The following is an 11571-nucleotide window of genomic DNA, read 5'->3' as shown; positions in this document are numbered from 1 at the left end:
TGCTGGACATCTGGCATGCGAAAGAGGCGAAAATGTGGATATCGATACTTCAAGAAGAGTCGAGGGTTCCACTGCAAGTACTACCGTGGATAGCAAAAACTGATAGGTCGCTTACGACACCACGGAATCCGATTATTCTCAATATTCTGCATACTTGGGACAGCCTGCGAAGGAAACTGAGCCTGGTAAATACTAATACTAGAATGGTACCGATATTGTATAACCCGAAATTTCCGCCAGGTCTACGAAAGACTAACTTCACGCAATGGATCCAAGGGGATACATTGTGGGCTTTCCAGCTTATGCGGGGAAGAGAGTTTAAGAAATTGGAAGAGATTCTACAACCTGATAGGATTTCATCGTTAGACCATTTGAGGTATTACCAGGTTAAACACTTCTTGCTGACGGAAGGCACGTTGGATTCTAGCAGTAGTGTGGATACCGCTTTTGAACAATTGTTTACACAATCCAACAGATACCCTCACGAAATCTCGTTGTTACGCAGAATCATCTCTGATACTCAGGCCTCACCGATGGGTCTTTTCAAAGAGAAGTGGGAACAGGAACTCAATGTTACTTTTACTGATGATGAGTGGTCCGCCATTGTTGATAGAGCATTCCAAACTGCAACTAGTGCCAAACTACAGGAGCATAACTATAAAGTTCTCTCTCATTGGTATCGGGTCCCTGTAAAGTTAGCAAAAATCTTCCCGGATGTCCCGGACACATGTTGGAGGTGTGGACGAGGGAGGGGGACTTTGTCCCATATTTTGTGGGACTGCCCAGGGCTACGATCTTACTGGTCAAAAATTCAGCAGCTATTGTCTAAATTTACGGATCTCGAGATTGTGGATTCTGCAGCTTTTTTTCTACTTCATCACAACATGATGTCTACGGCTCAATATAGACGCTCCATTGTTTCCACTTTGATTAATGCGGCCAAAGCCTTAATACCCAGGTATTGGAGGACGGACAAATCTCCCTCAGTCAAAGAGTGGATTTTGCAGGTTCAGGAAATCTATCAATTTGAGAAACTCAAGATCCCCAGAGACCAACGTTCCCAGGAAGATAATTTTCGACAGAAATGGACCCATTGGCTTCTCTTCATGGAATCGCCGGAATGTGCGGCTCTTCTCCACTAACAGGTTCTCGATCTCAGTATTAATGCCGTTGGGTTGCTCTGACTATAATTGGTGGGGGGATTGCTGAGACCCCGGCGGGCCTCCTCCTTCGTGCCTTATTACATTACCTAGATTTGTGCTGATTTGTCCTCCTTGCTCAACAGTGACTCTTATACTTTTCCTTACCCATGCTAATTGATATAGCACTTTACATTGCTTTACCTATGGCATAATCCTGTTGTTTTTGTTTTCGTTTGGTTGTGCATTTCTCTATCTTTGAACTAGCTCAATAGACACATGATACTGCACTGTAGTTTCTCTTTTTGCATGTCTTGATCTGCCTGGTCATGTTATTTGATGTGATTGAACATTTCTGTACACACATGTGATGGCAGTGCTGTATGACGGCGCTATTGGAAAATAAAGAATTTATAGAAACTGACTCAAAATATACAGTAAACATAGAATAGAAATGTCACAGTATTAGGCTGATTAGTAATTAATACAGATAATTACTACATGGCAGCACAGAAACCAGTGCAACTAGCCTAAATTTAATAATCAGCCTTGTAGCATAAACTTATATTACAGGCCAACCTCATTTTCTGCTTGATAATTTGTGACGACCCCTAAGCTTAGCTTCTCAACAGCTGCTCAGAGCCCACTGAGCATGTGAGTGTCACAGACACTTTCCAAGATGGTGACCCCCCTGTTACAAGTTTGAAGTCCTTGATCATTGCTGCTATTGAGAAGCTGAATTTTTAGGCTGGTGCAATAAATTTAGTATATAAAATATGGCATATTTAGCCATATTAATTTTTTGGGTTTAGTTCTCCTTATCCTTCCATTGTGATTTGCATCAGGTATACAAAAACATATGAAACTGCCTAGAATCAATCTGGATTCCCCAGCTAAATATTTAACAAATAAGTCAAGCTGGATAACCAGGAACAATGAGGTACAAAGGAAAGGTGCAGGGGGCAAATGAGAACACAATAGAGGAGAGCAGCAAAATGCAAACAAGATAAAAATGGAGAGTTGAAAAGAGAAAGGAATAGAAATGAGGAAAGAGGAGGAAAACAGAAGAGAATGGTATGAAAGAAAGAGAAAAAAGAGGCAAGCAGGTAGAGGGGAGTAGAATAATGGAACCAAAATAAAGGGATGAGAGCAGAAAAGTATACGAAAATGAGGGGTAAGAACTCATATAACACAGAGAAACTTTGGCTGAGAAAAGCGTATTTGCTTATATGTTTTCTAGCCTGGTAAATGAAAAAAATTATAATTGCTGGGGAATTGAGAAAACTGCAACCAATTTCATAAATAAACATTGAAGAGGCATTGTAAAATAATTCGTTTAGATATTTTTGCAAGTTGTAACAATAGATCGGTCAGACAGAGCTCTGTTATATATTTAAAATTTATTTACGTTTTAAATAGAAAGGAAAGGTAACTCTTCTTAAAAATGAAACTTACTGTGATCTTGTTTTAAGTATTTCTTGTATTCTGTACTTTTCTATAATTTTCGGGCAATATATTTGTAGCCCAATATAAAAATGGTTCCTTTAGGGCTCCCAACACGTTGTTTATTATGCCACTTATGTCACTCATTAAGGTGGCAGTACTTGGTGGTAGCTATTGCAGAAAGACCATGAAAATAAGATCTCTTGTGAGTAAGGCCCTTTGATCCCATTGTTATTATGTCGCCATTGTTTGTTATATGATTGTTATATTCCCATTTGTTATAATTTAATATAAAGGACTACGCAACTAAGTAGAGCTTAAATAAATAAATAAAATAAATAATGGTGGTGGTGGTGATGATGATGATGATGATGATGATGATGATGATGAAAAGAACATTTTTAAAGCAAGTTTTCAACTGCAATAATAACTGAAAACTGTACCCTAGAAAGAGAACATTGCTTGTTTTTGTCAGATGGAAGACTGTTAGGGCATATCTCATTTGGTTGGGAAAATGTGTGTGTTGATAAGAAACACTGATTCTCTATGAATTGAAGAAACGGAGGAAGCAGACGGGCAGAACTATGCTGCAAACTTCATTTATTTAGATACATTTCAAAGTTTGCAGCATCGTTCTGCCCCTCAGCTTTCTTCAATTTATACTGAATCTGTGGTGCCTGGGCAGGAGCACAAGATGGACACTGAAAGAGGATGAATTATCACGCCAAGCCTGTTCATTCTATTGGACAAGAAACACTAATTGTCCTTTCATTGCTTCTATGGTTTTTACTTTAACCTATGTGAAGAAGCATTTAGCATCATAGTGAAGGAGAAATGCTAGCTCCATATAGAAATTAATGGAAGAGATTATTTGATTTATGGACACATCCACTTAGGACAAAAGAGAGATTAGTAAGTAATCCTACTGAATCTGCTGTCTCCATTTACGGTAAACAAAATAAAAAGGAAAGCCATTATAACTTATTTGGCTGAAAGTAGCCAACCCAAGATACAGTTACTTACTAATTATCAGATTACTCTGATTATGTGTTAATGTTCTGCTCTTTCTAGGTGAAATTAGTTGCTTAAAATGCTCACTAGACAAGAGGTCTGAGAGGCAATGCCAACTGAGACAATAATTATCCATTCCCAAAAGAACAAAAAATGGTAAAAGCCAGCAAATTTTCAGTACTGTTTTTTGCAGGAATCTACAGCTCTCAACCCCCTAGCATGTAATGCATTTCTGAAAGTACCCAATGCACTACATGGTATTATAAATTCTAGGGACCCTGACACAGGGGAACAGGACTTCTACTTATACTCGACTTCAGTACATGTTTTTATTTTTCTATAATTTTGTTGTGGAATATAAGTATATATATATATATATATATATATATATATATATATATATATATATATATATATATATATATATACACTTATATTCCACAGCAAGCTTATAAAAAATAAAAACATGTACTATAGAGAACAAGAAGGGAAAGCACTAAACATTATGGGGGCTATTTATTAAAACTCAATTTTTCCCCATTATTTTAATAATAAGAATTCAACCAAACTCCCATCCACGATATGGCTTAATTTACTGTTAGGATAAAAAATTGTCCATGCAGGAAAAGTCTTGCAAAAAATCATACAACAATTAGAATCATGTGACTTTTTCAAATCATCGATTGAAAAACTCAAATTATTTAGATTATTGAAAGAAAAACTTTAATTTATCGGATTATCAAACAAAAACCAGTGTCAAACAATCATGAAGGCAAAAAAACATGTTCCAATTGTTAAAAGGGCAGTCTGCCATTGACTTTTACATGAGTTCAACAGGTTTTAGCTGGAATATTTTCAGAATCTAATTTTTAGCTGAAAAACATGGAACAAATGCAATTAAAAGCAAGGAAAGATCAGAAATAGGAAAAAAACTGTTTTTTTTCCAGGCAACCTAGCATGCATTATGAAGTCAAAGTCAGTGGGTCTCATTTATAAACTTTGTGCAGGGCAGATTGGTTCGCACAGTGAATATATTGCCCTGCACATGGTTACATTTATGAAGCTGAATAAAAGGGGGCAAACAGAATTGAGATTTTTTTTCACACTGCGAATGTCTATAAGAGCTTTTTAAATATGGCATAAATCGGAAATAGTGAATATTATGTGCACACTCTTTAAATTACGCCACAACTTTGGAGGCGGAGAAAATATTCACAAAACAGTTTTGCAAATTGAGAATTTAAGTTACTGTCAACGTTATTTTCGTGCACAACAACCTCGCACAGTGGGCGAACTTATGCAAGCGCCCATCAAATTTGCGAGCCATAAATTCTCAATGCAAATTCACAAAAACCGGAAAGACGGGCACAGCAGTGCAATATTTTAGCATTCAGGAAAAAACATGGGCAATACAACCATTTGCGAATAAATACGCACTGCACAAACTTTATAAATGATCCCTAGTGTTTCCAAAATACTGCTTAGATGTACAATAAAAATATAACACTAATTAGTTAAAATAAAAGGAGAGAGAGAAAGCAATTATATAAACTGGTAGGATTTGTTATTGCTGCACCCTACTTTCTGCTTTACCATACAGTAAAAGACAGGAAGCAATAAATATAATGTAAATATTACAAAGATAAAGGGCAGATATTTTCTTTTTACGTGAAACGGTTCACTAAAAATCATTATAAGAAAAATCATGAATAGAAAACTTCGGCATCTAAAAGCAGCCTAGTTCATGTAGAAGTCATGAATAGTTTTTCATATTTTTTTAGTGCTTGTAAACTGATAAAAAAAGATGAGTAAACTACCATTTTAAGGTATTCTATGTATTTTCAACAAATTTATTGAATCATGTTTTTTTATATTTGGATTTTTAAACAATATAATAATAAATTGAGCGGTAGGGAAAAAACCTCACACTTACACAAATAAAAATGTAATAACCCCTTAAATTACAATCTAATAATTGCCTATTTCATTAACATTATTTTTAAAATTATGCATTTCAAAAGCAGCTGTTCAGAAGCTAAGCTTTAGGTATCATCGCAAATTATCAAGCAGAAAATGAGGTTGGCCTGTAATATAAGCTGATGCTACAAGGATGATTTTTAAATTCTAATGCTAATTGCACTGGTGCTGCTGTAATAATTACTAATGAGCCTTATATTGTGACATTTCTATTCTATGTGTACTGTATATTGTGAGTTGGTCCCTAAGCTCAGTAAGTGACAGCAGCACAGAGCATGGCAGTGAATCAGCAGAAAAGAAGATGGGAAGCTACTGCAACCAACTTACTGTGATTGGTAGAGAAGCCCAAAACAGAGGCACATTTATTAAAGGTCAAATTTCAAATTCATGTGAGTTTTTTTAAAACTCTATCAAATTCTAATATACTCAAATTAGATTTGGGGGTTATTTAATAAAAACAATCGAATATCTTAAACTTGCACAAATTTTACCGACTTAAAAACTAGAATCGAATTCAAAAAAACTTGAATGTCAGGATTGCTATTAACATGTCCAAATTGGTCCCTGGACCTCTCCCATTGACTTATACATGAACTCTGCAGATTTTAGGTGGTGTAAATTTGAATTCTTAAAGGGCCAAATTGTGATAAATCTTGCAATTCTAATTAAAACTCGAATCGAGTTTAAATCATTTGCAATTCGAATTTGAGAGTTTTGACCATAAAAAAAATTCGACCCTTAATAAATCTGCCCCATAATGTACAACATTCCTACTTCTTTAATGGTTGATGGAATATTTAGGAATTTGATTCATGTGCCTGACTGACCAGCCAAACTATGGATTGTTGAAGGCACTGATAAGCAATGATCATTATTAATTTGATCAATATCTATAATGAATGATACTTATTTAAGGCCTTTCTGGACTGAATTTGATCAGGACAATGTCCTGTATTGATCTAATTACATTGAATCAGTCATTGTATTTATTAAATGCAGAAATGTATTGTGAATATGGCCCTGATATTTATTATCTACCCCATCACGTTTGCCAGTTGCAGCTCATCAAGCCTGGTCACTAGCTCTCCTTAAGTACCAGAACAGCCCAGAAAGGTGTGGGCATCATAAAAGACATACAGTCTACAGCAGTGGTCCCCAACCAGTAGCTCGTGAGCAACATGTTGCTCACCAACCCCTTGGATGTTGCTCCCAGTGGCCTCAAAGCAGGTGCTTATTTTTGAATTCCAGGCTTGGAGGCAAGTTTTGGTTGTATAAAAACCATATGTACTGCCAAACAGAGCCTCCTGTAGGCTACCAGTGCATATAGGGGCTACAAAACAGCCAATCAAAGCTCTTATTTGACATCCTCATGGATTTTTTCATGCTTGTGTTGCTCTCCAACTCTTTTTACATTTAAATGTGGCTCACGAGTAAAAAAGGTTGGGGACCCCTGGTCTACAGCACTGACATACTTATAGATTTCTAGTGGCACCACATTACAATCCTTGGGGGCCCATTTAATTGGCTCAAGTGAAAGAATAGAAGAAAAAATAATTCGAATTTCGAATGGTCGAATATGGCTATTTCGACCATCGAATAGCCTACATAGCCTACTTCGACTACGACTTTGAATCGAACGATTCAAACTAAAAATTGTTTGACTATTCGACCATTCGATAGTCGAAGTACTGTCTCTTTAAAAAATACTTCGACCCCCTAGTTCGCCACCTAAAAGCTACCGAGGCGAATGTTAGCCTATGGGGAAGGTCCCCATAGGCTTCCTAACAATTTTCTGATTGAAGGAATATTCTTTGATCGATAGAGTAAAATCGTTCGAATCATTCAGTCGAAGGATTTAATCGTTTGATCAAACGATTATTCCTTGGATCGTTCGATCGTAGGAATAGCGCTAAATCCTTCGACTTCGATATTCGAAGTCGAAGGATTTGAATTCGGCAGTCGAATATCGAGGGTTAATTAACCCTCGATATTCGACCCTATGTAAATCTGCCCCTTGGTGTATAAAGTCTTAGTTAGTGCTAAAGCTCTCATATTGCTGAGAATTTGTTCCTAATCATCAGATTCATCATGTATTCTTCTATAGCACTGATCTACTATCCCTTTAGAAAACACACAGAGGTTTTATGTTCTGTCCTAACTGCACTTTGTAACTCCTGGAAACATTCACCGCAATGCTGTAATTCAAAACACACAATTTACTGTAATGCATGCTTGTACAGTTGAGTTTGGGTGACACCTAGTGGGGAATAAAAATGCACCTTTGCAAAAATGGTATGTACAATAGTTACAACTTGTATGTCATTTAACTTGCATTTGTATTCAAACATGTTTTAGTAACAATTTGTATGGCTAATTTTTAATTCACGACCTATTCATTTTACCTATTTATTTTACACATAAATATGCCAGCCAAAAACTTACAATTAAGCGTCTTGGCCCTATCTTCTAATTTATTCCTGCAGTGATTTCATTAGCAAGTTCAATTTTCTGTCCCTAAAAGGGGTGTTTCCAATTTAACTTAACTTTTAGTATGGGATAGATTGGATAATTCTAAGCAACTTTTCAATTGGTTTTCATTATTTATTTTTTATAGTTTTTAAATTATTTCCCTTCTTCTTCTGACTCTTTCTGGCCTTCAAATGGGGGTCACTGACCCCATCTAAAAATAAATGCTCTTTAAGGCGACATATTTATTGTTATTGCTGCTTTTTCTTACTCATCTTTCCATTAGACCCACTTCTATTCATATTCCAATTCTATTCAAATCTGTGCTAGGGTAATTTAGAGCCTAGCAACGTTGACGCCGTTTCGAGGATTTATTCGCCGGCAGCGAATCGTGCTAATTCGAGCCTGGCGAATAAATTCGTTCATCGCTATTAAAATTACATTTGAATATTAAAGGAAAACTTTACCCCCATAATGAATATTTAAAGGGATACTGTCATTGGAAAAACATTTTTTTTCAAAATTAATCAGTTAATAGTGCTGCTCCAGCAGAATTCTACACTGAAATCCATTTCTCAAAAGAGCAAACAGATTTTTTTATATTCAATTTTGAAATCTGACATGGCGCTAGACATTTTGTCAATTTCCCAGCTGCCCCTGGTCATGTGACTTGTGCTCTGATAAACTTCAATCACTCTTTACTGCTGTACTGCAAGTTGGAGTGATATCACCCCCTCCCTTTTCCCCCCCAGCAGCCAAACAAAAGAACAATGGGAAGGTAATCAGATAGCAGCTCCCTAACACAAGATAACAGCTGCCTGGTAGATCTAAGAACAGCACTCAATAGTAAAAACCCATGACTCACTGAGACTCCTTCAGTTACATTGAGAAGGAAAAACAACAGCCTGCCAGAAAGCATTTCTCTCCGAAAGTGCAGGCACAAGTCACATGACCAGGGGCAGCTGGGAAATTGACAAAATGTCTAGCCCCATGTCAGATTTCAAAATTGAATATAAAAACATCTGTTTGCTCTTTGAGAAATGTATTTCAGTGCAGAATTCTGCTGGAGTAGCACTAACTGATGCGTTTTGAAAAAAAAACATGTTTTCCGATGACAGGAACAAGATTTCTGGTGATTTTGAAAGAGTCAGCTCTAATACATCTTCTATGCAAAAGGACCCAACTGTCAATCAAAATCAGACTCCCAATGAAAACAGACCAATGCTGAAATTGGGAGAGCTAAAATCAATTTGATTATTTCAAAAACGGGCCTGAATTGTTAAATGCATATATTTAGAGCATTTTTTATTTCAGTGAAATGAAGCGTATATTCAATTTTCATTTTTGTGATAGTTCCCCTTTAAAGATGAAACTTGTGACTCAGTATCATTTATATACGTACTAACCCACCCCACTTCTGAAAAGCTTTAGAGAGCTTTAATCTGCAGTTCTGCTGGTCTTTACTATGTAAACTGTTGCACCTTCCATAAGAACCAAATGCCAACTCAATGTCTCCTCCTCAAAAGCATGCAGCAGAAAGAAAACAGTTCTCCTATCCAGAGACTTCCACTCTTAACATAATTAAACTGATAAACCAACCATAAAATATCAGAGTTTTTATCCTATAAAAGATCTTGCTAAAAAAAATGTCTGCTTCTTTGCATTCCAGAGCAGAAATGTTGCAAAACTGACTTCATCAGATAATAGTAATTTCAAAAATAAGTTATGCAAGAATAAACCCTGGTTTTAATTGTGCCTGAAAATAATGCTGTGTATTGTTTAGTAAATTAGATTTATGTCAGTATAAGTAATTGGTAAATTTTAGACAGTTAGCTTGGACCATGTCATCTCTCTTAATGCATTAAACAAAGCAAGGGGGATTTAGTGTTCTCTCTGCTGATCTCTCTTTCCACAATGTCCCATGCAACATGAGAAGCACGGACTACAAGTCCCAGAATACACTGCATTAGATATTTGGATAAAGGATTCTAGGATTTCACCAGTGGAATAACTAGATGTTACTGGGCCCAAACATATCCAGAGATTGTCCTGTTTTATCAATATATTTTGAAATTGCTCATTATTTAGGAGTCTTGGCAGGACTGTATTTAGATCCGATGCTGCCCTAGGCACTGGACCTAAACACGCTCGTGGCCTGAGACGTCAGCGTGTCGTGTGCGTGATGTCGCACGGAAGTCTCGGAAGTGACGTCATGCAATGTGCACCCATGACGTCACTTCCGCAAACCAGCCCGGCACCCTCACCTACACCCCCCCCCCCAGCTCTTTCACCGGATTTCCTATTTTTTTCAATTTAAAAAATACATTTATAGGCATCCGAGGGCTACTCCCCAAAACCTGCCGCCCTAGGCACAGGTCCTTGTGTGCCTTAATATAAATACACCCTGGCGTCTTGGGCCCCCCTACAACGCATGGGCCCCCTGCAGCCACAGGGTCTGCTTCATCTGTGTTTACACCCCTGGATTTCACTCTTCCTTCTGAACTCAGTCACCAATCCAACAATTCTCTGCATTCTACCTTTTCAGTAGGGACGCACCGAATCAAGGATTCGGTTCGGGATTCGGCCCGGATTCTGCTGAATCCTTCTGCCCGCCCGAACCTTTTCCTTTTCCCCACTGTTCTTAGGTCTGTGCAATGAAAAAAGACAACATTATTCAATACTGTGTATTGTATTGTACCTTTATATATGAAATGCTCAAATTGAGATTGTAATCATATGTTCCACTGTACAAATGTTGTAATAACAACAGAATAACATTCTGCAGTTTGCTGTGTATTATGTGTGCTGCGTACCTGCCAGGGAATGTACATTTTAAGGAACTGGCTGTCAGGGAAGCTGATTGCAGATGCTGTAAAACAAGTGTTTATGGGTTCACATTTGATCTGTGCTACACCAGATGTTTGCTGGCACATATAGAGTAGTAAGTAGTAATAAAAAGGCACTGTATGACTTGCTATGAGCTTGCTAATTTTGGATTGTGCAGAAATGCCATTGTTTTATGTTTTTTTACATTTGGCACAGATAAATCATCAAATGCAGAGGAGCCAGAAGCTGTCATAGACACATCGTCTAATTAGGTGGTTAAGGTCCATCCTCATGCCATTAACTTGTAAAAAGAATCATACAATGGAGTCAATGGCACACGCATTGTACTTAGTATAGTGTTATTCAACATAATGGTGCATATTGTGGCACATATAGACCTATTTGCTACATTTAACAGGAGCACCAAACTGAGAATTTAGGGGCCGATTCACTAAATTCGAGTGAAGGATTCGAAGTAAAAAAACTTCGAATTTCGAAGTATTTTTTGGGCTACTTCGACCATCGAATGGGCTACTTCGACCTTCGACTACGACTTCGAATCTAAGGATTCGAAGTAAAAATCGTTCGACTATTCGACCATTCGATAGTCGAAGTACTGTCTCTTTAAAAAAAACTTCGACCCCCTAGTTCGGCAGCTAAAAGCTACCGAAGTCAATGTTAGCCTATGGGGAAGGTCCCCATAGGCTTT

This window comes from Xenopus laevis, chromosome 4S (assembly GCF_017654675.1).
Source record: "Xenopus laevis strain J_2021 chromosome 4S, Xenopus_laevis_v10.1, whole genome shotgun sequence".
Classification (NCBI taxonomy): domain Eukaryota; kingdom Metazoa; phylum Chordata; class Amphibia; order Anura; family Pipidae; genus Xenopus; species Xenopus laevis.
The sequence above is the reverse complement of the archived record's forward strand: the minus strand, read 5'-3'. Positions refer to the sequence as shown.